Source organism: Cotesia glomerata, linkage group LG8, assembly GCF_020080835.1.
Source record: "Cotesia glomerata isolate CgM1 linkage group LG8, MPM_Cglom_v2.3, whole genome shotgun sequence".
Classification (NCBI taxonomy): domain Eukaryota; kingdom Metazoa; phylum Arthropoda; class Insecta; order Hymenoptera; family Braconidae; genus Cotesia; species Cotesia glomerata.
Genome location: NC_058165.1, coordinates 19,518,176 through 19,542,799, shown reverse-complemented (window position 1 = coordinate 19,542,799; position 24,624 = coordinate 19,518,176). Strand labels below are relative to the sequence as shown.

General features: G+C 28.3%; 1 long non-coding RNA gene across 1 annotated transcript; it reads left to right on the top strand.

Moving 5' to 3' along the window:
* The first annotated feature begins 7,242 nt into the window (after positions 1 to 7,242).
* On the top strand, positions 7,243 to 24,060 carry LOC123270534. The gene is made up of 2 exons (XR_006510623.1): positions 7,243 to 7,300; positions 24,004 to 24,060. It is a non-coding gene; the product is annotated as an uncharacterized LOC123270534 (long non-coding RNA).
* Positions 24,061 to 24,624: the final 564 nt, after the last annotated feature.

The following is a 24,624-nucleotide window of genomic DNA, read 5'->3' as shown; positions in this document are numbered from 1 at the left end:
CCTATAGATAAGCAACTACAGTTAAAAAAAGTAATTCACAGCTTACATTTACGGCCGCCAGGGTGCACTGGAATAACATCTACATAAACTGTAGCTTCAAAGGGGATAGTTTGCAGTAAAAAATGCAGTCAACACGAGATTTAAGTTGTTATCAATTGTAAATTTTCATTATAATTACAAAAAATACTAAAATCCGAACAAAAACAGTTTCACTGTAAAAAAGTCGCGCCAAGTCCACGTTCATAAGACTATTAGGAAAAAAATTTTTTCTTTACAAAAAGCTATACAAAATAAAAAATTAAAAAATCCAAGTAACCGATATGATTGTTTATGATTTTCGGAAATTAAAAAAAATTTTATTGTAAATTTAAAAATAAAAAAAAAAATTTTAGAACGTACTTGGTGTGCGTCATTATGTATTTCAATTTTTTTAAAGTCCTAGTAAATAGATTTTACGAATTTCATTAAGTAAAATATTTTGCAACCACACACTAAATACGTTCTAAAATTTTTTTTTTTAATTTTTTAAATTTACAATAAAATTTTAATTTCGAAAATCATAAACAATCATATCGGTTACTTGGATTTTTAATTTTTATTTTGTATGTTTTGTAAAGAAAAAAATTTTTTTCCTAATAGTCTTATGAACGTGGACTGGCCAGTGAAACGGATTATTTTTAACGGGCTATAGGCAGTCGCTACGCGACTGCCAAAATTTACGCATTGTAATTAAGAAAACTTCAATGATAATCACACTAATTGTTTGGGGACTTTTTAAATAAATTTTAAAAATAAGAGTGCTATCACAGGATCAATTATAAATAATTTAATGGACAAATGTGACAGAACAAATTTATAGAACCAAAAATCTATTAAAAACTCCTCCAAAAACTTTAAATAAAAAATTTTCTAAAAAATATATAAAACCTAGGCACTAATTCTTATCTCTTTCTTTAATGAGACTAAATTAAACTATAAAAATTCCTTTAAAAATAATAATATGCTCGTCACAAAATTTTCCTTTCCCTCTCAATTATTTGAATCATAAATAACTATCGCTAAAAAATATCAAACCCAATTTACGATAAAGATATACCCAAAACTAAATTTTTTTTAGTCTCTTAATTAGATAAATTTATTTTTGACATATAACCACATTGACGTGTACAAAACAAAATAAATAAATAAACAAATTTTGTTTATCGCTAAATTCGAATCTATTTATAACTACTTCGAAAACTTATAATAATAAATAAACTATTTTAGAAAAGGAAATGAAAGATTGAAAAGGCACAACTTCAGGTCTTGACCTTTCCAACGATACCAAATTTAACCATAAAAACCCATTTTATCATATGAATTTAGCCACAAAATTTCGCTTATTCTCTTAATAATACAGATAATAATAATAATAATATTTTTTTTAATTTTTAAACACTTTTCACTATTAATAGAATTACTTAGAAGTGATCTCACTTACATTCTTATCGAAATAATATTAATAAAAGTTTGGAAAATCCAAATGAGCATGCCTTAAGCGCTCATGTCATACATAAATTATTTAGATCATAACAAAAATTATTCGTTTTTAATTTAAATTTTCCCGCGAGTAGTATTATCCCCTCTGTAGGTCGAACTAAAGAAAAATTTTAACAGATGATAAAACAGTTAGTAATTATACCATAGTGTATGTATAATTTCTGCTTGTTTATAGTTATTTTAATTCTGTTTACGAAAAATAATATATATGGCTGCCGAAATCGCAGAAAAAGTCACCGAACTGACAATCGAAAAAAATTAACCGTATCGAAACGGAATTATTTTGACACGCAATTTTCACAAGGGTTTTGATAAACTTCCTCAGGAATAAAACAAAAAAAAATTAAATCGTGAAAGTGATTTTTGACAAAGTTGTGGTATTATCAAGCCCATAGCTCCCGTGAATACCACGCTCTTATTCATTTAATTCATCAGAAAAACGAGTTTTTTCTGAGAAATCTTATTTAATCGATAAGAAAATTTTTTTAACGCGTTCTATAGTTACTATTATTTATTACAATATGCTTTTTATCCATAATTTTTTTCGTTTAAATTATGAAAATCACGTTTTAATCAAAATCACGATTTTTAGGCGAGAGTAGAACATACCTGTGCGCTTTGCGCTTAAGGCATGCAATAATAACTAGCAACCTTGCAGTCACTATGTGACTGCCATGACTTGTGAACTATAAATAAATAAAATTTTGCTTTATTAAATAATAACTTTTGTTAAATTGCACTGTAATTTCTTAAATATGGACGTTTTTAAAGATATAAGCTCATCCCGATGTTACACTCATCAAGAGCTTTCATTTGAGTACCCACATGCATTTTTATATATTTTTCATATATATATATATATATATATATATATATATATATATATATATATATATATATATATACATATATGTAATATATATAAATATATGAAAAATTGATGTGGGTACTCCAATGAAAGGTCTCTATGAGTGTAATGTCGGGATGAGCTTATATCTTTAAAAATGTCAGTAGTTGATAAAATATAAGGTCATTTCTTAATTATTGATATTTTTTAAAATATAAGCTCATCCTGATGTTACACTCATCAAGAGCTTTTATTTGAGTACCCACATACATTTTTTATATATATATATATATATATATATATATATATATATATATATATATATATATATATATATATATATATATATATATATATATATATATATATATATATATATGAAAATTGATGTGGGTACTCAAATGAAAGGTCTTGACGAGTGTAACATCAGGATGAGCTTATTTCTTTAAAAATGTCAATAGTTCACAAGATACAAGGCCATTTATTCATTATGAATCTAGAAATAGAGTTTTTTCGAATGCAGCCTAAATACTTATTACAATAAGTTGACTATCGGCGAGAATGAAATGAAACCTTAAAAAAGTACAAATTCAAGTCATGATCTTTGCAATGACACTAAATTTCACTAAAAAAACCGATTTTGTAATATGATTATCCTGGACACAAAATTTTTCTTATTTTTTTAATAATATTGATAATATATGATGATGAATTTAGCAGGTATTTAATAATTTTTAGAATTTTTTTCTACAAATAAATTATGGCAAAAGAAATATAAAAAAAATTGATTTGTAGAAATTTTTAAAAATTAAAAATGCTATTTTTTTAAATTAATTTTTTTGAAACAAATTTTTCTATTGGAAAAAATTAAAAAATTCTCTAGTGACTGCTAACTTTAATGTCATTGATAATCTTAATAATGATTATAAAATTATTTTTTCTTTAAATATTTAGACATTTTATTTTTTACGCAAATTAATTAGAAATAATTCAATATAAATTCTTAGAAACAATAATAAAACATTTATTACATTTAATATTAGCCTCGAAAGTAAAAAATATTTCTAAACCAAAATTTTTTCTAAAAATTACAAACCGAAAAAAGAACAATAGCGTGAACCACAGGAATGTTAATTAAAATTCAGCATCTAGTCTCTAAACTTCAAAACCAAACTCAAAGTTATCCTTGGGCGTAATCCTGATGAAAAATGGCCCAGACCATAATATTTTTGGGCGGTTTTAAAATGTTGTGGTTTGCAGGGCCTTTCTCAAAAGATCTTTTTTTTATGCGCCAAAGTTCACGCGCGGAGCGTTAATTGTTCGTTAAAAGTAACGGCTTGGTTTTGGCAAATCATCTAGCATATGGTGAGAAGGTTCTTTCGGAAACGGATCCCCGGAATCGGTGCTCCACCTACCGAGCCACAATTACGCCCGAAAAAATAGTTGTGAACGAAATACGCGGGAGCGGATCGGCGCTAGGTAATAACAGGCTCGGATAAACTGTCAAAAACGGAGTCCAGTCTAATTGGAAAAGTATCACTCTAATCACAGACATTAGACGGCGAATTTGGCGCCCAAAGTGACGGAAATTGATTCCCGTTGAAGTATCGGCACACAGAAAAAAAGTTTCAGCCAAGAAAATATTTTTCTTCCTAATTATTTTCTTGAAAAAAAAAAATTTTTTTTTTTTGACAAGAAATTTCATTTATTCTAAAAATTAATTCTCTTGCTTTAAAAAATACGTATCTTGATCCAAGAAAATTTATTTAAGTCAAGATAATCTTATTGTTTTGAGAAAAAAAAGATTTTCGGAATACTTCTAAGATAATTTTAGAATCAATGCAATTTATTTGAAGCAATTTAGTTGAAATTTTGTCCTTAAATCTTATGTGGAACCTTTTTTGAATAATCTTAAAACATTTTTTTAACTATTTAAGAACAAATTTTGAATACTTTTGAGACATTTTTCGGATATTTTTGAGACAATTTTGGAACATTTTTTGGACAGTTTTAGAGTGTTTTTACAAAAAATTTGAAACATTTTTAGAACAATTTTACGACAATTTTGAACGTTTTTTAAATGATTTTCATATAGATAATTTATTTTTGCACAGCTGTAGATTTGTCATGTTTAAAACATCCATTATATTATGAGAAACATCATGGTTACAATAAAAATAATTATTATATTGTTCCTAAACATTTAATATTGTAAATACTATTTAACTTGTTGTATTCAATCGATTTTTGCGTAATTTTATAAATTGAAAATTTTTAAATAAATGTTACTTGTCTCATTTTGATAAATATTGAAAATTAATTGTGTTTTATGGATCATGTAATATTCATACTCCGATACGGTGTAAATTTATTCTACTGTAACACCAGTATTACACCGGTTTAACACCGATATTACACCGGTTTAACACCGGATTTTTAACACCGCAAAAGAGCACCGCTACACCGGTGTTAATACACAGGTGTTACATAGCGGTGTTAAAATGAGTCCATTTTAACACCGCTTTTTTTACAGTGTATTAATTGTAAAGATGTGATTTAATGACATTTGCAATTATCTATAAATATTTGCTATCATTCTATATATATTAGGGTGGCTCAAAAAAACCGACTATTTTTTTTTTTTTAGTCTCGAGTGAAAAAATGTTAGTTTTTGATGTTTTAAGAGCCCTCTCCAAGAGACAGCTTAAAAAAAAATTTTTCAGAGGTCACTCCAAATTTTTTAAAATTTCAAAAATCGTCAAAAATCGAACTTTTTTTTTTTAATTTTTTTTTCTCGTTACGGTATAATTTTATAGACTAAAAAGAAATGAGATTCTGAAAATTTCAGTTCAAAATTTAAATTTCGAAAGGTCGCTCATAATTTTTTTATTTTTCTTTAATTAGTCATATCGCCGACTTTAACTGTTGGGAGTGGTACGGTGGGGTTTTTTTGGTTTGTAAAAATCTCAACCTACGCGGCAAGGGTCAAATCTCAACCAAGCTGGTTTCTAAGACCAGCTTGGGATTCGAATTCACGCCTGGAAGTTTATTAAATAAAATTATTAAATTAAAAAAAATTATTTTTTCTATATTGTGCTTGATTTTTAATTCATCTCGTGATGTATTTTTATTGATTATGGTACTAAATAAAAAAAAAAAAAATTCATGGAATTTTAATTTAAATAGTAAAAGGTCGCTCGAAAAAATCTAAACTAATGTACTAATAAATTGAAAAAAATTATGAGCAACCTTTCAAAATTTAAATTTTGAACTGAAATTTTCAGAATCTCATTTTTTAGTCTATAAAATTATACCGTTACGAGAAAAAATTAAAAAAAAAAAAAAATTCGATTTTGACGATTTTTGAAATTTTAAAAATTTGAGTGACCTCGTAAAATTTTTTTTTGAACTGTCTCTTGGAGAGGGCTCTTAAAACATCAAAAACTAACATTTTTTCACTCGAGACTCAAAAAAAAAATACTCGGTTTTTTGGGCCACCTAATATATATATATATATATATATATATATATATATATATATATATATATATATATATATATATATATATATATATATATATAGATTGTAAAGTGAAACAACCTAAAAAAATAAATTAAATTAAAAAAATCAAATAAACATTTAATGTTGTTAAATTAAAATCAACTTTTTTTTAAACATAAAACCTAGAAAATTTATAATAATAATATTCCATTGATAACAATATGTCTAATAATAATTATATTCCAAGCGGCAAACTGTATTAAAAATTAAAAAAATTTTTTTTACCGACCGGTAAATTTTACTCACACCTGTAAAAAGTATTTCTGTCTCTAGTAAATAGTAAAACAGCACTTTAGCGTCCCACGATTACAATATAGTCCGTTTTTTTCTCGTTAATTTAAGGGTAAATTTTAAAGAAAGCTTCTTTCAGTGAAAAAATGACTTCCACCAAGAATAAAATTTCAATATAAATTCTCTTGAGCCAAGAATTTTTTTCTCCAGTTAATAAATTTTTCTTTCTGCAGCTTCAAGAGAAGTAATTATAATTTGGCGATGGTGCTAATGATAGTTTTCCATTTCTGCAATTGAAGTTTAAGGATTGTGAGGATCAAGCAGACACATATATCATCAATCGCACAAACGGACAGTTGCTAATAGGAGCAAGCGGTACACAAAGCATGATGCTCGTTAAAATGATAGACTCATCTCAAAAGGCTTAGCCTTGCCTTGCTCCCAGTTCTCTTTTCAACGGATGCCCATTCTTTATTTTGATACTTGCGCTCATATGTGCTCGCTATGTTTCTTTTATTGCTTTGTGTTGCCGATGAGAATCATTACGGCCGGCGATTACTGAGATGGAAGATTGTTGTTATGATGGACAACTTGCCAGATATATCTGTGGATGGACGGGACGGGTAACCGCAAATCCTTTTCGACGATTCAATGGATTCTTCATGGATTCATTCGATTGCCGGTTTTGCGTAAGAGACCCACGGGCTTTGTTAGTGATCGTGATCATCATCTGCCCACCTGGAATTAGCCTTTGTAACCGATAGATACGTTTAGATCTTTAAAGAAACTTGTTCTGTTCCTAGATACTTGTCAAAGCTGTCTATTAAGATATATATACATTTATAAATATATATAGTTTTGCTTTAATGAATCGGTTTATGATCACACACTGATAATCTATTGAAGAGTAATTAATCATTTTTGATGGCTTCATAACTCGGATATTTTTTTTTAATAGTGTATCAATTTTATTTTCACATTATTATTCACATATTATCAATATTATTAAGAAAATAAGAATAAGTTTATGTTCAGGATATATTCATATAGTAAAATTGGTTTATTTTTGTGGAATTTAGTCTCATTGAAAAGGTCTTGATTTGAATTTGTTCCTTTTTAAGGTTTCATATCATCGATAGTCAATTTATTATGACAAGTATTTAGGCTGCATTCAAAAATTATCTCTAGAGACATAATTAAGAAATGACCTTGTATCTTGAGAAATATTGACATTTTGAAAGATATAAGTTCATCTTGATATTATACTCATCGAGACCTTTCATTTGAGTACCCACATCAATTTTTTATATATTTCATAAATATCATATATTTAAAATATATATAAATATATGAAAAATTGATGTGGGTACTTGAATGAAAGGTCTCGATGAGTATAACATTAAGATGAGCTTATATCTTCAATATCATCATTAGGTGACAAGATACAACATAATTTCTTAACTATTAATATTTTTAAAGAAATAAGCTCACCCCGACATTACACTCATCGAGATCTTTCATTTAAGCACCCACATCAATTTTTCATATATTTTATATATATTATATTTATGTATATATGTATACTTGAAAAATATATCAAAAATGCATGTGGGTACTCAAATGAAAGGTCTTGATGAGTGTAACATCAAGATGAGCTTATATCGTCAATAACATTATTAGGTGACAAGATACAACATAATTTCTTAACTATTGATATTTTTAAAGATATAAGCTCATCCTGACATTACACTCATCGAAACCTTTCATTTGAGTACCCACATCAATTTTTTATATATTTTATATATTTCATAAATATCATGAATATAATATATATGAAATATATAAAAAAAATTAGATAAACGGTAGACCCTGAAGGCCATCCGTGCAACTTCCCGCTAATTCCATATCTGGGTGCATAAAACTACACTAATGATATTTTTGAGCTCTTCGAGCTCAAAAATACAATTTATGTGTTATTTTGAGCTCTTCGAGCTCAAAAGTCTGATAGAAGTATCATATAACAATATTTTTTTAATTTTCAAACCGCACTAACTTTTGAATGAATCAACCGATTTTCACGCGTTTGGCAGTACATAACGCAATTTTTTTAGTTTCGTGAAGAATCTTCAAGTTTGAATTGATAAAACTAGGAAATTTGGAGTAATTCCAAAAAAAACACTTTTTTTGGTTTTCTTTCCTTCATGATATTTCTTGAACGAATTGACCAATTTTGACCGGCTTGACGGCGATCGACGTAATTTTTTCATGCTGATAGCTGATTAGTTTTTGAAATCAATCAACGCAACCGTTTAAAATTTATTCCAAAAAATGTCGGAGTTATGTTAAAAAAACACTTGTTTCCAAATATTTTATCGAGGATATCTCTCGAAACAATCAACCGATTTCCACGTTTTTGGCAGCGATCGACGCGGTTTTTTAAGCTCGGAAATTATTCTACATTATAAAAACGGATCCGAGAAGAAATGACGGTTATGTCAAAAAAACACTTTTTTCGGTTTTCTTTCGTTCAGGATATCTCTCAAACGGATCAGTCAATCTTGACCGGATTAGCGACGATCGGCGTGGTTTTTCAAGCTTAAGGGCGGATTAATTTTTGAAGTTGATCGATAGAGTCGTTTAAAAGTTATTCCAAAAAAACCACTTTAAAAAATGATTTTTTTCTTAGTTTTTTTGAGATTTTTCAAAATTTCTCAAATTCTATCGGTCCGAATCGGTTCAAATGGTCAGAAAATCTAAGTTTAATGGAACTCTTTAGAACACCGTTTGGTATGTTCCGATCGGTTCAGTCGTTCAAAAGTTATAAGCGAGTCACATAGTCACACACACACACACACACACACACACACACACACACACACACACACACACACACACACACACACACACACACACACACACACACACACACACACACACACACACACACACACACACACACACACACGCATATAGACATAGTGACAACCTCGCGGGGATAGTCAGGGAAGCTTCCTGTGACCTTCAAACGTCGAGATCTGATGAAAACTTGATTTTGGCAAAACGCGGTGAAAACTATAACTTCCCGATTTTTGAAAATCTTCGATTTTCTTAGCAGGAAGTTAAAAAAATCATGTTGGTACTCAAGTGAAAGCTCTTGATAAGTGTAACATCAGAATGAGCTTATATTTTTAAAAACGTCAATATTTAAGAAAGTACAGTGCAATTTGACAAAAGTCATTATTTAATAAAGCAAAATCCACAGATTCGGTAGAATCTGGCGCCAAGTTCCGTTCAAATCTGCTGTAAACGGAGCGCCAGACTACCGACTGTGTTTACTGTAAGCAGAACGGTATTTTGAGGTTGCAAAATTTTATTTAATTCTACGGTACTTTTTTTTCTAAATTGTATATTATAACAGTAATTCATACTTTATTTGACTGTTAATTCATTAATTATATTCACTTATAACAATTAATCTACTTGAAATTATTAAATTTAATCAGCACAAACTATAGCAACGCAAAAATTTCGATCCTGACTTTTTTTCGATGGGCAAAGTGATCTGCCACAGACTAAATAATTCGAGAATGCATAGTAATCCTTCATTAGATGGGAAACTACAGTTAAAAATAGATATTTCACAGCTTGCATCTACACCCGCCAGGGTGCGCTGGAATTATTTTTACATAAACTGTAGTTTCAAGGGGATAGTTTGCTATAAAAAATGCAACCAACGCGAGATTTAATTAAGTTGGTACCAATTGTAAATTTTTATTATAATTACAAAAAATACTAAAATCCGAACAAAAACAGTTTCACTGTAAAAAAATCGCGCCAAGTCCACGTTCATAAGACTATTAAGAAAAAAAAAATTTGTTTTTTTCTTTACAAAAATATATAAAATAAAAAAATTAAAAAATCCAAGTAACCGATATGATTGTTTATGATTTTCGGAAATTAAAAAAAATTTTGTTATAAATTTAAAAATTAAGAAAAAACTTTTGGAACGTACTTGGTGTGCGTCATTGTGTATTTCAATTTTTTTAAATTTTGCAACCGCGCACACTAAATACATTCCAAACTTTTTTTTTAATTTTTAAATTTATAACAAAATTTTTTTTAATTTCCGAAAATCATAAACAATCATATCGGTTACTTGGATTTTTTAATTTTTTTATTTTATATATTTTTGTAAAGAAAAAAACAAATTTTTTTTTCTTAATAGTCTTATGAACGTGGACTTGGCGCGATTTTTTTACAGTGAAACTGTTTTTGTTCGGATTTTATTTATTCATATATAAGTTACGGAAGTTACATAGTGACTGCAAGATTGCTAGTTATTATTATTATTTTATTTATGTAAAATTACTTATAATTTTAAAACAAAAAATAAAACAATAATTATAAAAAAAATTTTATTATCACTTAGTATAAATATTGTTAAAAAATTTTTGATACAAAAAAAAATAATAATAATAATATTAAAAAAAAACGGTATAATTTTGATGGCTATTTTATTTTGACTAGACTGCTTAAAATTAGGTGAATATAAAGTGTCAGGAAGTTGATAAACGAGAGTATGATCAATCAACACTGTCGAAAGTTGTTCCTAACGAGGCGTGGGTTTGCATTAGCACAGACCATAACACAGCCATCCTACAGCTCCAACAACAACTAATATAATATACAATATACAATAATAACAATAACAATAACAATAACAATATTGAAACCTAAGGTAGGTTAATACGTAGGCTTCCGTTTTGTCACTTGTACGTGACATAATATATACCGTTGAGAATGAACTTGGAAAAGCGAGCAGACGAGGTTATTCACGCTGTGATCGGTGATGTAGATATATATTATAATAGCAGGCTTTCTTCATATATTTTTCATCCTTTTTCCAACAAACACTTACTTAAAGAGAGACGTTAAAAAATTCAAAATGAAATAGTAAATGCGTTGTCTATTTTGGGCATGCAGGCCGTTCCTCCTACGCTATTTTTTACAACACAATGCCTGGTATTGTTGTCCGCTGTTTGCTCAAGAGCTGATCTGGATGTGTGTCTACATTTATGTGTATATGGGTGATTCTTTATAAGGACGTCTTAAATCTGTACAAAATTGTCCGACAAAATTATTTTTGATTTTGTTAGAAAAAAAATTAACAAGGGCTACAAAACTATCAGCTTAATCATAATAAATAAACAGCCGATTTAATTTTTGTTTTTTCGATATTTGTGTATCTTCAGCCATATAACATCATAGGGGACTGTTTGCCAGGGGACTGTTTTTTTTTTTATCAAATTGAGAAAAATCAAGCAAACTATTTCAATGCATTCAACTTTTCAAGTTCTCAATGAATGTTTACACACTGTAAAAAAAGACCGGTGTGAGTCCATGCGGTGTACGGTGTTAAAAATTCCGGTGTTAAATTCAACACCGAAATTGGTGTAGCAGTAACACCGGTCGTGGTGTAAATATTTTTTTTCGGTGTTAAATCGGTGATGAATTTTCCGGTGTTGATAATATTTTAAGTAACACAATTTTTATAATTAAACTTTTTATGTTTAATAATTAAAGATAAATAATCAAAAAAAAGTTAATATTTAATTTAGAAAGTTTAAAATAATAAAATATAAAGTAGATAAAAGTTTTTGATTAAAATAAATACACTGTAAAAAATTTCGATGTAAAAATGGACCCAGAGCACTTTACATGGCCGTGTAGTGTGAAATAATGGTGTGAAATTCTCTCGGTGTAAATTTTCGATCCGTGTTACTTTAACACCATTATTAAAGGACAATTTTAGGACATCATATAGATAATCGGAAACTCTAAAATAGTGGATTTTAGTAATTATTTCATAACTTTTAAGTATTTTTTTTAAGATTTTCGGAATACTTCTAAGATAATTTTAGAATCAATGCAATTGATTTGAAGCAATTTAGTTGAAATTTTGTCCTTAAATCTTATGTGGAGCCTTTTTTGAATAATCTTAAAACATTTTTTTAACTATTTGAGAACAAATTTTAAATACATTTGAGACATTTTTCAAATATTTTTGAGAAAATTTTGGAACATTTTTTGGACATTTTTAGAGTGTTTTTACAAAAAATTTGAAACATTTTTAGAACAATTTTACGACAATTTTGAACGTTTTTTTAAATGATTTTCATATAGATAATTTATTTTTGCACAGCTGTAGATTTGTCATGTTTAAAACATCCATTATATTGTGAGAAACATCATGGTTACGATAAAAATAATTATTATATTGTTCCTAAACATTTAATATTGTAAATACTATTTAACTTGTTGTATAACATTCATTAAATCGATTTCTGAGTAAATTTATAAATTGAAAATTCTTAAATAAATGTTACTTGTCTCATTTTGATAAATATTGAATATTAATTGTGTTTTATGGATCATATAATATTCATACTCCGATACGGTGTAAATTTATTCTACTGTTACACCGGTATTACACCGGTTACACCGATATTACACCAGTTTAACACCGGATTTTTAACACCGCAAAAGAGCACCGCTACACCAGTGTTAATACACAGGTGTTACATAGCGGTGTTAAAATGAGTCTATTTTAACACCGCTTTTTTTACAGTGCATTAATTAGAATAATATTAAAACTTATGGGTCCAATTTTATGAATAATTTATAAATAAAAATAGTTGCCCGGGGACTGAGTTTTCAAGCGGCCCAGACACATATTTCCAGCACAAACGGTGCTTTGACACTAAATAAAATTCCGATAAAGCGCTAACAGCCCTATGGTTATTAACTCAAGGCTAGTTAGGTCCTTATAAACCTTACAAAAGGTAAAATAACACGCTGGATTTTTTTTTTGGCTTTGAACTTCTGGCAGGGGACTGTTCTTAAAATGCCTGGAACAAACTTTGGTTTAATGAATTTAATGAAACAAATTAATTTTCGGTACTTTTTATTGAAGAAGATTGTTAGTTAACTAATTAAGTTTATAAACATTATAGACCAAATTATATATTATGGACAAATAACTTAAAATTTAATCTTAAAGTTTTAATTTTGGGAATGGGACAGCCCAGGGAACTGTTATTTCGGTAGTTTACGAATTTATAGCAAAAAAACCAAAATTTATTTCATTTTAGTTTTCAATGCTCCAAATAGAAATGTTTTTCTACTTTCGTAATAAATTTTTTTTAGTAACAAAATAACAATTTTTCTAATAAAAAAATGCCTGGGACAGCAAAAAACATCCTTACAGAAAATCATCCATATATAAATGTTCCAGCTATACAAACTACAAACTGAAACGTGTCTATTGAATATAACATTGAAATTCAAAATCCTAGACTGAGACAAACTTCCAATGGAATTCGAATGGAAACCTAGACAGTCCGTAAATCCTCCCCCCTTCTCCCTAAAGGTCTCCAGCGGATTCTCCGGAGGATAGACCAGAGAAGGGGAAATGGTCGTGTGGCTGTTTGTTTGTTTAGGATTCTTATTCTGGTACCCACTGAAAATTTCCACTCTCTATAAGTCTATTCTTTATTAATATTACAAATAAATCTATTCACTGGCTACGGACATACCTAAGATTTTTTTGCATGTCGCTTTCATTTTAAATCGGGCATCCGGATCTCCCAGAATTAAAGTTTTCATACGGAAAATATGGAGATGCTTTTTATATTCATCCACTTCTGAGAATATACATAAGTGTAATTTAATTTTCAGATATTTGAGATGGTAAATATTAATATAATTGTGAAGATTTAACGGGAGATTAGAGGCTAGGAATATGGAACTAGGTCAGGAGGAATTGTAATTGTAATCCGCTTTGAAAATAAAGAAAAATTGTGCTGTTATAGAAAAAAAGATTCTGAAATTTTTTATATTATTTTGTGAACTATAAATGAATAAAATTTTTATTTATTAAATAATGACTTTGGTTAAATTACACTGTACTTTCTTAAATATTGAAGTTTTTTAAGATATAAGCTTATCTTGACGTTACACTCATCCAAAGCTTTCATTTGAGTACCTACATCAATTTTTTATATATTTTTCATATATACATATATATATATAATATATATAAAATATATAAATATATGAAAAATTGATGTGGGCACTCAAATGAAAGGTCTCGATGAGTGCAATGTCGGGGTGAGCTTATATCTTTAAAAATGTCAATTTTTCTACAAGATATTTATTAAAATTGCACTGTACTTTTTTTACTATTGACGTTTTTAAAGATATAAGCTCATCCCAGTGTTACACCCATCAAGAGCTTTCATTTGAGTACCCACATACATTTTTGATATATTTTTTATATATACATATATATATTATATATAAATATATGAAAAATTGATGTGGGTACTTAAATGAAAGGTCTCGATGAGTGTAACATCGGGATGAGCTTATATCTTCAAAAATGTCAATAGTTCACAAGATACAGGGTCATTTCTTAACTATGTATCTAGATGTAAGGCATTTTTGAATGCAACCTGTAAAAAATTTTTTGATTTGCCCTGATATGGCTTGATCTGGTCATATACGGCCATATATCGCGTGACTAATGCAAAAAGGGCGCATGGCAAAGTATTTTGAAATTTTTAAATTCCAGAAAAATTGCTTCAACAAAACTCCTGTTAAAAAATTCTATGGATATCAAATAAATTGTGACACACCAAAATATATCAGGAAATGCCCATATACAGCTCCTGTTAAAAGAGAAACTCAAAATTTCAATTTTAAAAGGTTGCTTTTGAAGATTAAATTTTGACGCACCCTAATAAGGCCATATATGGACATATATGGCAATAAATGGACACATCAGGCCATATAAAACTTGATATTGTAAATTTAAATCATATTAGGCCATATCAAACTAGATATAACCATAAAAATTTTTATATGGCTGAATATGGCATTACCATGGCAAATTTGAGCCATATTTTGCCATATATATACAAATATGTTCAAATTTTTCCATATATCATGACATATAAAGCTAAATTGCGCTAAAAATGTTCTGATATTGCCAATTTTTATTTCAGGACAAAAAAAAATTATTTATGCCCTCATTAAATTATATTAAGCCAGATAAAACATATTAAATTTTCAGTAGCCATATAAAATCATATAAAGCCATTTATATGCCTTGATATATTAATATTTGCCCCGATATGGCCAATTTTAATATTAGAACATGACAAAAATCACATGTGACTTTTAAAAGATCCTGATCTGGCCATATGTGAACATATCAGAGCATAGCAGGCTTAAAATAGCTATATTTACGCGATATATGGCCTAATGGCCATATATATGGCTGATACCGTCAATTTTGATATAATTATATATCAAAAATTAAATACGGACTTAAAATTAAATCAGAACATAGAAAATTTTTACGGGGTTTTTTTTTTTTTAATATTTTTCCAAAAACAACATTAATATTTATATCTTCAGATTTTTTTTAAATTCATGGACATTAATAAAAGTCACATACTTAAAAAAAAACTTTTTTTAAAAATACACCATATTAATATTCCTCTTCATTACACGGTGAGAAATTTCTGTAGAAATTTACTATGCATACATAATAAGACTGAACCTTAATGACTCAATTCAAAATATTACCATAAAAATTTAAGAATATCATATTGTACCAATCAATATTTACTAGGGACCATAGTAAATTTCACCATGCAACTGTTACATAAACATATATAAAAAATTTTCGTAAACTGACAGAACAAAAACTGTTAGTGTGCTTAAAACTTTTCATTATAGTTCCATAGTAAAATTTCTGTTGCTCAGTCGACAATAAAAATTTATAAAAAAGTTTCACATTTAGTCACGTGTACTCGGTTTAAATTTAAAATTGTGACTATGAAATTTTCAAATGTCCCATAGTAAACGTATGCGCGTCAGTCGCGACGCGCGCTCTTTCATTTTTTCGTCCTGCTTTGTTTTGTCAACATAAGTCTACAGACGCTATCAGTAGTGGTTAACGGTGTTATGAAAATTGCAATAAACATTAAGTTTTAAATAAATATTAGTTTATAAATCCATCAACACATGAATAGTTAATGAAAATTTGTAAGATTCATAAATAATAAAATATTTAATAATTTACCGTGAAAAATTAAAATGAAAACAAACATTTGATGGTTAACCTGCAACCGACACTTCTAATAATAATAAAAATTATTTAAAAGTTATATATTGTGTTTATAATTATTCATAATAAAATTAACTGCCAAAAATAAATCCTACGTTCATTGTTAAAATGAAAAAAAATAAAAACTATATTTTAAAAAAAATATTTTTAAAATTATTGCAAACAAAAATCTTGTTTGGTTTGATATTTTTTTGATTGCTAAAACATTTTTACTCTAAAATTTTTATTTTTACAAACGTTTTTCTTATTTTTTTGCTATAGTACATTCGGAAATTTAAATTATTGCATATTTCATTTTACTATGGTACATTTCAATTTCTACCATTTACTATGTCTGATTTCATTTGTTTCGGAAATTACTATGGGCCATTGTAAAATTTTATTCTGAGTCAATAAGGTTCACTAGTAATATGCACCATTGTAATATCTAAAATCCATGCAGAATAAAAAATAAAGGAAATTTCTCACCGTGTATGTGTCCCAACGTAATACTCTCTCAATTAATTTAAAATGAAATTTCCTTTGTTTGTTTGTCGATGTCACCAACCTTAATCCCATTTGAAAATCTCGATTTTAATTATCCCATCTGGATTTATGACCTCGGTTTTTCAAAGGTTGTCATTGAGGATGAATTTTTGGGCCGAAAAAACGTTTTTTAAACACACGTGCCAGAACAAGAGGCCAGCAGATGTTATTTTTCTCAAATCTCCATATTCACAGAAGCTGTTAAGTTTCGAGTGACAATTCTTGAAAGCAAAAAAAAAACTCAGGAGGTCTCGATTGTTTTATTCGAAGAATTCTAAATTCTAAATTCTGAATCATCGATTGTTCCTTTGATTGGCTTAGCCGCTCAGATCCCGGCCGGAATGTCTTTGTCGATTAAAGAGAGGTGTAAAATACGAAAGAAAAACCGAATTTACATTGTAAAGCAGGTCTAGATCCAGATCTGGATATTCAAATGACGGAATTTACTTTTTTTATCTTCTAGAGGCTCAATTGGCTCTCGATTTTCGCTCACGTCACGGCCCCACTTAACATACACTGAGAAAACCGTTTGATTTAAATTCGTAATTTATTTGAAATAACTTAAAAATACGTATTTAATATAAACAAATTTGTTTGATATAAATTTGGATTACTTTCAACCAAATACTATTTTGTTTTGGTTTATTTAGTTGAATTATTATTAATAATTACACTGTAAAAAAAGACCGGTGTGAGTCCACACGGTGTACGGTGTTAAAAATTCCGGTGTTAAATTCAACACCGAAATCGGTGTAGCAGTAACACCGGTCGCGGTGTAAATATTTTTTTCGGTGATAAATCGGTGTTATAAATTTTCCGGTGTTGATAATATTTTAAGTAACACAATTTTTATAATTAAACTTTTTATGTTTAATAATTAAAGATAAATAATCAAAAAAAAGTTTATATTTAATTTAGAAAGTTTAAAATAATAAAATATAAAAGAGATAAAAGTTTTTGATTAAAATAAATACACTGTAAAAAATTTCGATGTAAAAATGGACCCAGAGCACTTTACATGGCCGTGTAGTGTGAAATAATGGTGTAAAATTCTCTCGGTGTAAATTTTCGATCCGTGTTACTTTAACACCATTATTAAAGGACAATTTTTTTAGTTTCGTGAAGAATCTTCAAGTTTGACTTGATAAAACTAGGAAATTTAGAGTAATTAAAAAAAAAAACACTTTTTTTGGTTTTCTTTCCTTCATGATATTTCTTGCACGAATTGACCAATTTTGACCGGCTTGACGGCGATCGACGTAATTTTTTCATGCTGATAGCTGATTAGTTTTTGAAATCAATCAGTGCACCCGTTTAAAAGTTATTCCAAAAAATGTCGGAGCTATGTTAAAAAAACACTTGTTTCCAAATATTTTATCGAGGATATCTCTCGAACCAATCAACCGATTTCCACGTTTTTGGCGGCGATCGACGCGGTTTTTTAAGCTCTGAATTTATTCTATATCATCAAAAACGATCCGAGAAGAAATGACGAAGTTATGTCAAAAAAACACTTTTTTCGGTTTTCTTTCGTTCACGATATCTCTCGAACGATACAACCGATTTTGACCGGATTAGCGACGATCGGCGTGGTTTTTCAAGCTCAAGGGCGGATTAGTTTTTGAAGTTAATCGATAGAGCCGTTTAAAAGTTATTCCAAAAAAACCACTTTCAAAAATGATTTTTTTCTTATTTTTTTTGAGATTTTTCAAAATTTCTCAAAATCTATCGGTCCGAATAGATTCAAATTCTCAGAAAATCTAAGTTTGAGGGAACTCTTTAGAACATCGTTTGGTATGTTCCGATCGGTTCAGTCGTTCAAAAGTTATAAGCGAGTCACATAGTCACACACACACACACGCACGCACGCACGCACACAAACACATACAGACATAGTGAAAACCTCGCGGGGATAGTCAAGGAAGCTTTCTGTGACCTTCAAACGTCGAGATCTAATAAAAACTCGATTTTTGCAAAACGCGGTGAAAACTATAACTTCCTGATTTTTGAAAATCTTCGATTTTCTTAGCGGGAAGTTAAATCCGGAGACACGATAGTATCTCGCGCCAAGTACACGTCCAATATATGGCGTGAGACAACGTGTCTCTATTCTCTCATCATATGTCAACATAACCTCCTCACATATTTAGCTCTATATTTTTTTATTATTGCTGAGACACTAACACTTGACATCATTGTTAATAAGTTTTTTTTTACCAATTATGCATATATTACAAACAATTATTGGATCTTAACAATTATTTAATATATCGCCAGTTTGAAAACTTTTGCTTGCGCCTGTTTTCGATTCTACGAGAGATTTTACAAATTTAGGGCGAATTTTCTTATTTCCAAGTTGGCACCACTTAACCCTGTTATTCTACCATCTAAGTAGTTAATATACTAAGTACTGAACTTAGCGCCGATATAAGTAGTTGGTCTTTAGTTTAACATTTCAATATATGACAGTAGGTGGAGCCACAAAATCATTACCGCTATATTTTAGATGTCACATTGGTTAGTCACGCGCGTCATTTGAAGTATTGTAGTAATTTTGTTTGTAATTAAATTATTACAAAAATTCATGCATAAAGAATCAGTTGAATTACTTGAGAAGTACATATTTGGAATTTTAAAATATTTATAAAATATTTGATTATGTCACTTAATATACTCTTTACAAAAAAAAGATATATCCCACAAAAAACAGTTTCACTGTAAACCGCCGCGCCAAGTACACGTCCAACTATTGTTACAAACTATAATAATTCAATTTTTACAAAAAACTATTGAATCGAAAAAAAAAAACGAAGTACAAAAAATTTTTTAGATTAAAAAAACACTAAAGACAGTAAATACTAAGGACAAAAATTTAGTGTACTTGGTGTGCTATACAATTCACACTACAAGTATCAATTTTAAAAACTGTGGATAATGAAAGTATTCGAATGATGCTCACCAAATACATTAAATTTTTTTCCTTAATATTTACTGTCTTTAATGTTTTTTTAATCTAAAAAATTTTTTGTACTTCGTTTTTTTTTTTCGATTCAATAGTTTTTTGTAAAAATTGAATTATTATAGTTTGTAACAATAGTTGGACGTGTACTTGGCGCGGCGGTTTACAGTGAAACTGTTTTTTGTGGGATTTGTTTTTATTGCGACTGGTGGGACAAGTACAAAATGTCTACATCAAGTTGTTTATTAAAAAGACTTTTATATTATTTCAACCTTAGAAACATTATCCACAGATTCGGTAGAATCTGGCGCCAAGTTCCGTTCAAATCCGTTGTAAACGGAGCGCCAGACTACCGAGTGTGTTTACTGTAAGCAGAACGGTATTTCGAGGTTGCAAAATTTTATTTAATTCTATGGTACTTCTTGTTCCTAAATTTTATATTATAACAGTAATTCATACTTTATTTTACTGATATCAATTAATTATATTCAATTATAACAATTAATCTACTTGAAATTATTAAATTTTATCAGCACAAACTATAGCAAGCTCAAAAATTTCGATCCTGACTTTTTTTCGATGTAAAAAGTGACATACCACAGACTAAGTGATTCGACAATACATGGTAATCCTCCAATAGATGGGAAACTACAGTTAAAAAAATAAATTTCACAGTTTGCATCTACACCTGCAATTATTTTTACATAAACTGTAGCTTCAAGGGGATAGTTTGCTATAAAAAATGCAGCCAACTTGAGATTTAAGTTGGTACCAATTGCAAATTTTTATTATACACGGAAAGAAAATTGAAGGAGTTTTTACTATTTTACTATTGTAATTTTTACTAAATAAAATAGTAACAGTGGACTATACTTCTCATTTAGTAATTTTTACGATCTACTATTGTAAATTTTATCCAACAAATAAGACTAGCAAGAGTCGTAAAAAGTCGAATACTATAGAGCAAATTAAACAATATGTGTTTGTGAACTTTACAATTCAACTATTGTAAAAATTTATAGTTGGTTTTTTTTAAAGAAATATTAAGGAGGGAGAGATAGAAGGTTGGACTAATTGGTACCTGTACAGTAATCGAAAAAGAAAGCGACATTTTCGTGCTATCTGGGAATCGAACCCAGAACTCTGTGTTGGTAGCCAGAGACTGTCCCTCTACGCTATCCGAGATGAACTAAGAAGCATATCCTTTAACATTTACATAAACTCGAAGTCTAGCGCTGTGCACGGCCATCACTCAAACTAATTGAGAAACATTCCAATTCAACTATTGTAAAATTTGCTATAGTTCTATTGAAAAGATACAGAGGCAGCACTGGAAATTTTCATCTCTTACTTTTTACAATAGTAATATCGTATTTTATCATGAATAAATAGTATTTTTTCTTCTAAAATATTTGACAATTAATAGTAATAAAAGTATAGTCCAGCTTTACAATAGTTGTATCGTAAATTTTCCCAGAAATTTTTTCCCTTGTAATTACAAAAAATACTGAAATCCGAACAAAAACAGTTTCACTGTAAAAAAAATCGCGCCAAGTCCACGTTCATAAGATTATTAAGAAAAAAAAATTTTTTTTTTTCTTTACAAAAAGATATAAAATAGAAAAATTAAAAAATCCAAGTAACCGATATGATTGTATATGATTTTCGGAAATTAAAAAAAATTTTGTTGTAAATTTAAAAATTAAGAAAAAAATTTTGGAACGTACTTGGTGTGCGTCATTGTGTATTTCAATTTTTTTAAAGTCCTAGTGAATAGATTTTACGAACTTTATGAAAAGTAAAATATTTTGCAATCACGCACACTAAATACGTTCCAAATTTTTTTCTTAATTTTCAAATTTACAACAAAATTTTTTTTAATTTCCGAAAATCATATCGGTTACTTGGATTTTTTAATTTTTCTATTTTATATCTTTTTGTAAAGAAAAAAAAAAATTTTTTTTTCTTAATAATCTTATGAACGTGGACTTGGCGCGATTTTTTTACAGTGAAACTGTTTTTGTTCGGATTGTTTATATATTTAACTATTAATCATTAAGGATAATTAAAAAAAACTAATTAAAAAAGACAAATAAAGGATTTAGCATGCTGACAACACGATCTTGATAAACTTAGGTGTTAATTAATAACGAACATAAACAAAATTTGTTCTTAAAACTATAATATTAATTATGTTAGTTAATAACAAAGATAAAATGAATTTGTTGATAAAACTATTAAAACAACATTTGACCCGGATACAAGTTAGTACGGCTGAAAAGTTACTAGGAAAGAAAAACCGATTTTCTTATTGATTAAAAAAAATTTTCTTAACAAATTAGTAAAATATAAACTTTTAATAATAAATTAGGACTGAATTAGAAAAATTTAAAATTTTAGTCATTGCTCTCTCAATTTAAAAAAAACGCCATTCGGCCATACCCGACATGGATAGGTAGATTTCTTGTTTGAATATTGAAAAAAAAAACACGTTATTAAAAGGCAAAAATGTCCTAAAATTTATTTTTTATTATATTTTTGCAAATAATGATATGAGACCGACTACAACCAATAGATATTCAAAGACATCTTCCTAAAAAATAGGATTTGTAACAGACGAAAGTCATTTGATGATAATAGCTAAAAATTAATTTATTTTTGATTTTTTTTTAATTTTCCAAACTCCGAAATAAATTGAAAAAAGTATCAAAAGGTAACGAATAATAGCTCAAATCGAAGATAATTATGTGAATTTTGACATAAAGTTGATAAATTCAAGCTATCTTTTATGGCTTAAAAATTATTTAAAGAAAAAGGGCTGAAATACGTTCATTGAAAAATTTTTGAAAATTTTCAAATTCACGGAATTAATTAAAAAAATCATCAAAACTAGACAAATAATAGTTTAAATTGAAGGTTATTAAATGAAATTTAAGATAAATTTGATAGATTTTATCTATTTTTTACATCTGGAAGATTATTTTCATAAAAAATACAAAATTCAAAATTTTTTGAAAATGAAAAAAATTTTCAAACACCCACAACTCGTAAACTAACCGGCCGATTTTGCTCATCTTTGAACTTGATCTTGGTATTGATCCACAGAATAAGCTCACAAAATTTCATAAAGATCGGTTGAGAACTGTGGGCGCAATCCTGCTAACATGGCGCGTTATATCACATATATATATATATATACATACATAAATACATATATAAACTTTTGAGCCAATGCCATTTTTCGACATTACTCGATAAAATAAAACATATTATGATAAAATTTTCCTAAAATTACAACATGAGACCGGCTACAATAGTTATATTTCTATAGAAATCTACCTAAAAAATGAAACGCAAGAACAAAAAGAAGGAATCTTTTTTCTTTCTATTTCTTGCAAGTGTTTTCGTGAATTTTCTCAAGCGTTATGTACACGATGATCCCAGACACTAAAACTGGAATTACGGATATCGAATGTCTTTTTAGAATGAGTTGATCGCTCACCGACTTCTCATACAGAGCACTTTTTTTCCGGAGAAAGAACATTTTATTCTATTCGGAAAATAGTCTAGTCTTGTTCATAAGAGCTAGGAAAAAGTAAAAAAACCGTTTTCCTTACAATGCACGGGCCAGGCTGCAGTTCCGCCCACTTCCGGCACTGTCAATACCTTCATTTAACTACCAGTATGTTAAGCCACGTGTGTGCGTCCTTTTCGCTGTAGGTTTTTTGTGACCGAGGATTTAGGACCCAACTTGAATTTCTCCTGTTTGCTCCGCTTTCTTTATTTTGTTCTTTTTTTTTTATACAAAATAAGCTCGTTATTTACAAGGGATGTTGTAAATTTTCTGATGACGTTAATTTAATGACAAGTTGGTTTATTATGTGAATAAATAATTGCTCAATAATGGACGCTAGTCCATTGATGAGGAAAATGAAAGTCGATTTTATTTTATTTCTGAGAAGTAACAATTCGGATTTATTTCCACACTTCTTTTTGTTGTTGTTTTCTTTTGTGATGGAAACTGCGCTTTAAAATGTACCGTTTTAATTATTTTTATTTAATATTAAAAAAAAAATAATAATAATAATAATTTATATTATTAAGAGAATAAGAAAAATTTTTTATTGAATTTGTACCTTTTCAAGGTCTCATATAATTTTCACCAATTGTCAATTTATTATGATAAGTATTTAGGCTGCATTTAAAAATTTATTTCTAGATACATAATTAAGAAATGACCTTGTATCTTGTGAACTATTGACATTTTTAAAGATATAAGCTCATCCCGATGTTATACTCATCGAGACCTTTCATTTGAGTACCCACATCGATTTTTCATATATTTATATATATTATATATATGTAAATATGAAAAATATATCAAAAATGCATGTGGGTACTCAAATGAAAGCTCTTGATGAGTGAAACATCAGGATGAGCTTATATCTTCAAAATATATATATTATATGTATGTTTATATGAAAAATATATCAAAATGCATTTTATCATTTATCTTTGAGTATTAATATTAAAAAAGAATAACTAAAATTTAATATTTAAATCATTGTTTTTAAGAATATTCACAAAAAAAATTTATTAAAAGTTTTAAAGAAAATTTTTAATTTGTAAAAGGAATTTTGATTTTTTTTAATCATAAAAAAATCAAAATTTCGAATTTTAACATTTTTTAGATATAAATTGACATTTTTAAAGATATAAGCTCACTCCGACATTACACTCATTAAGACCTTTCATTTGAGTACCCA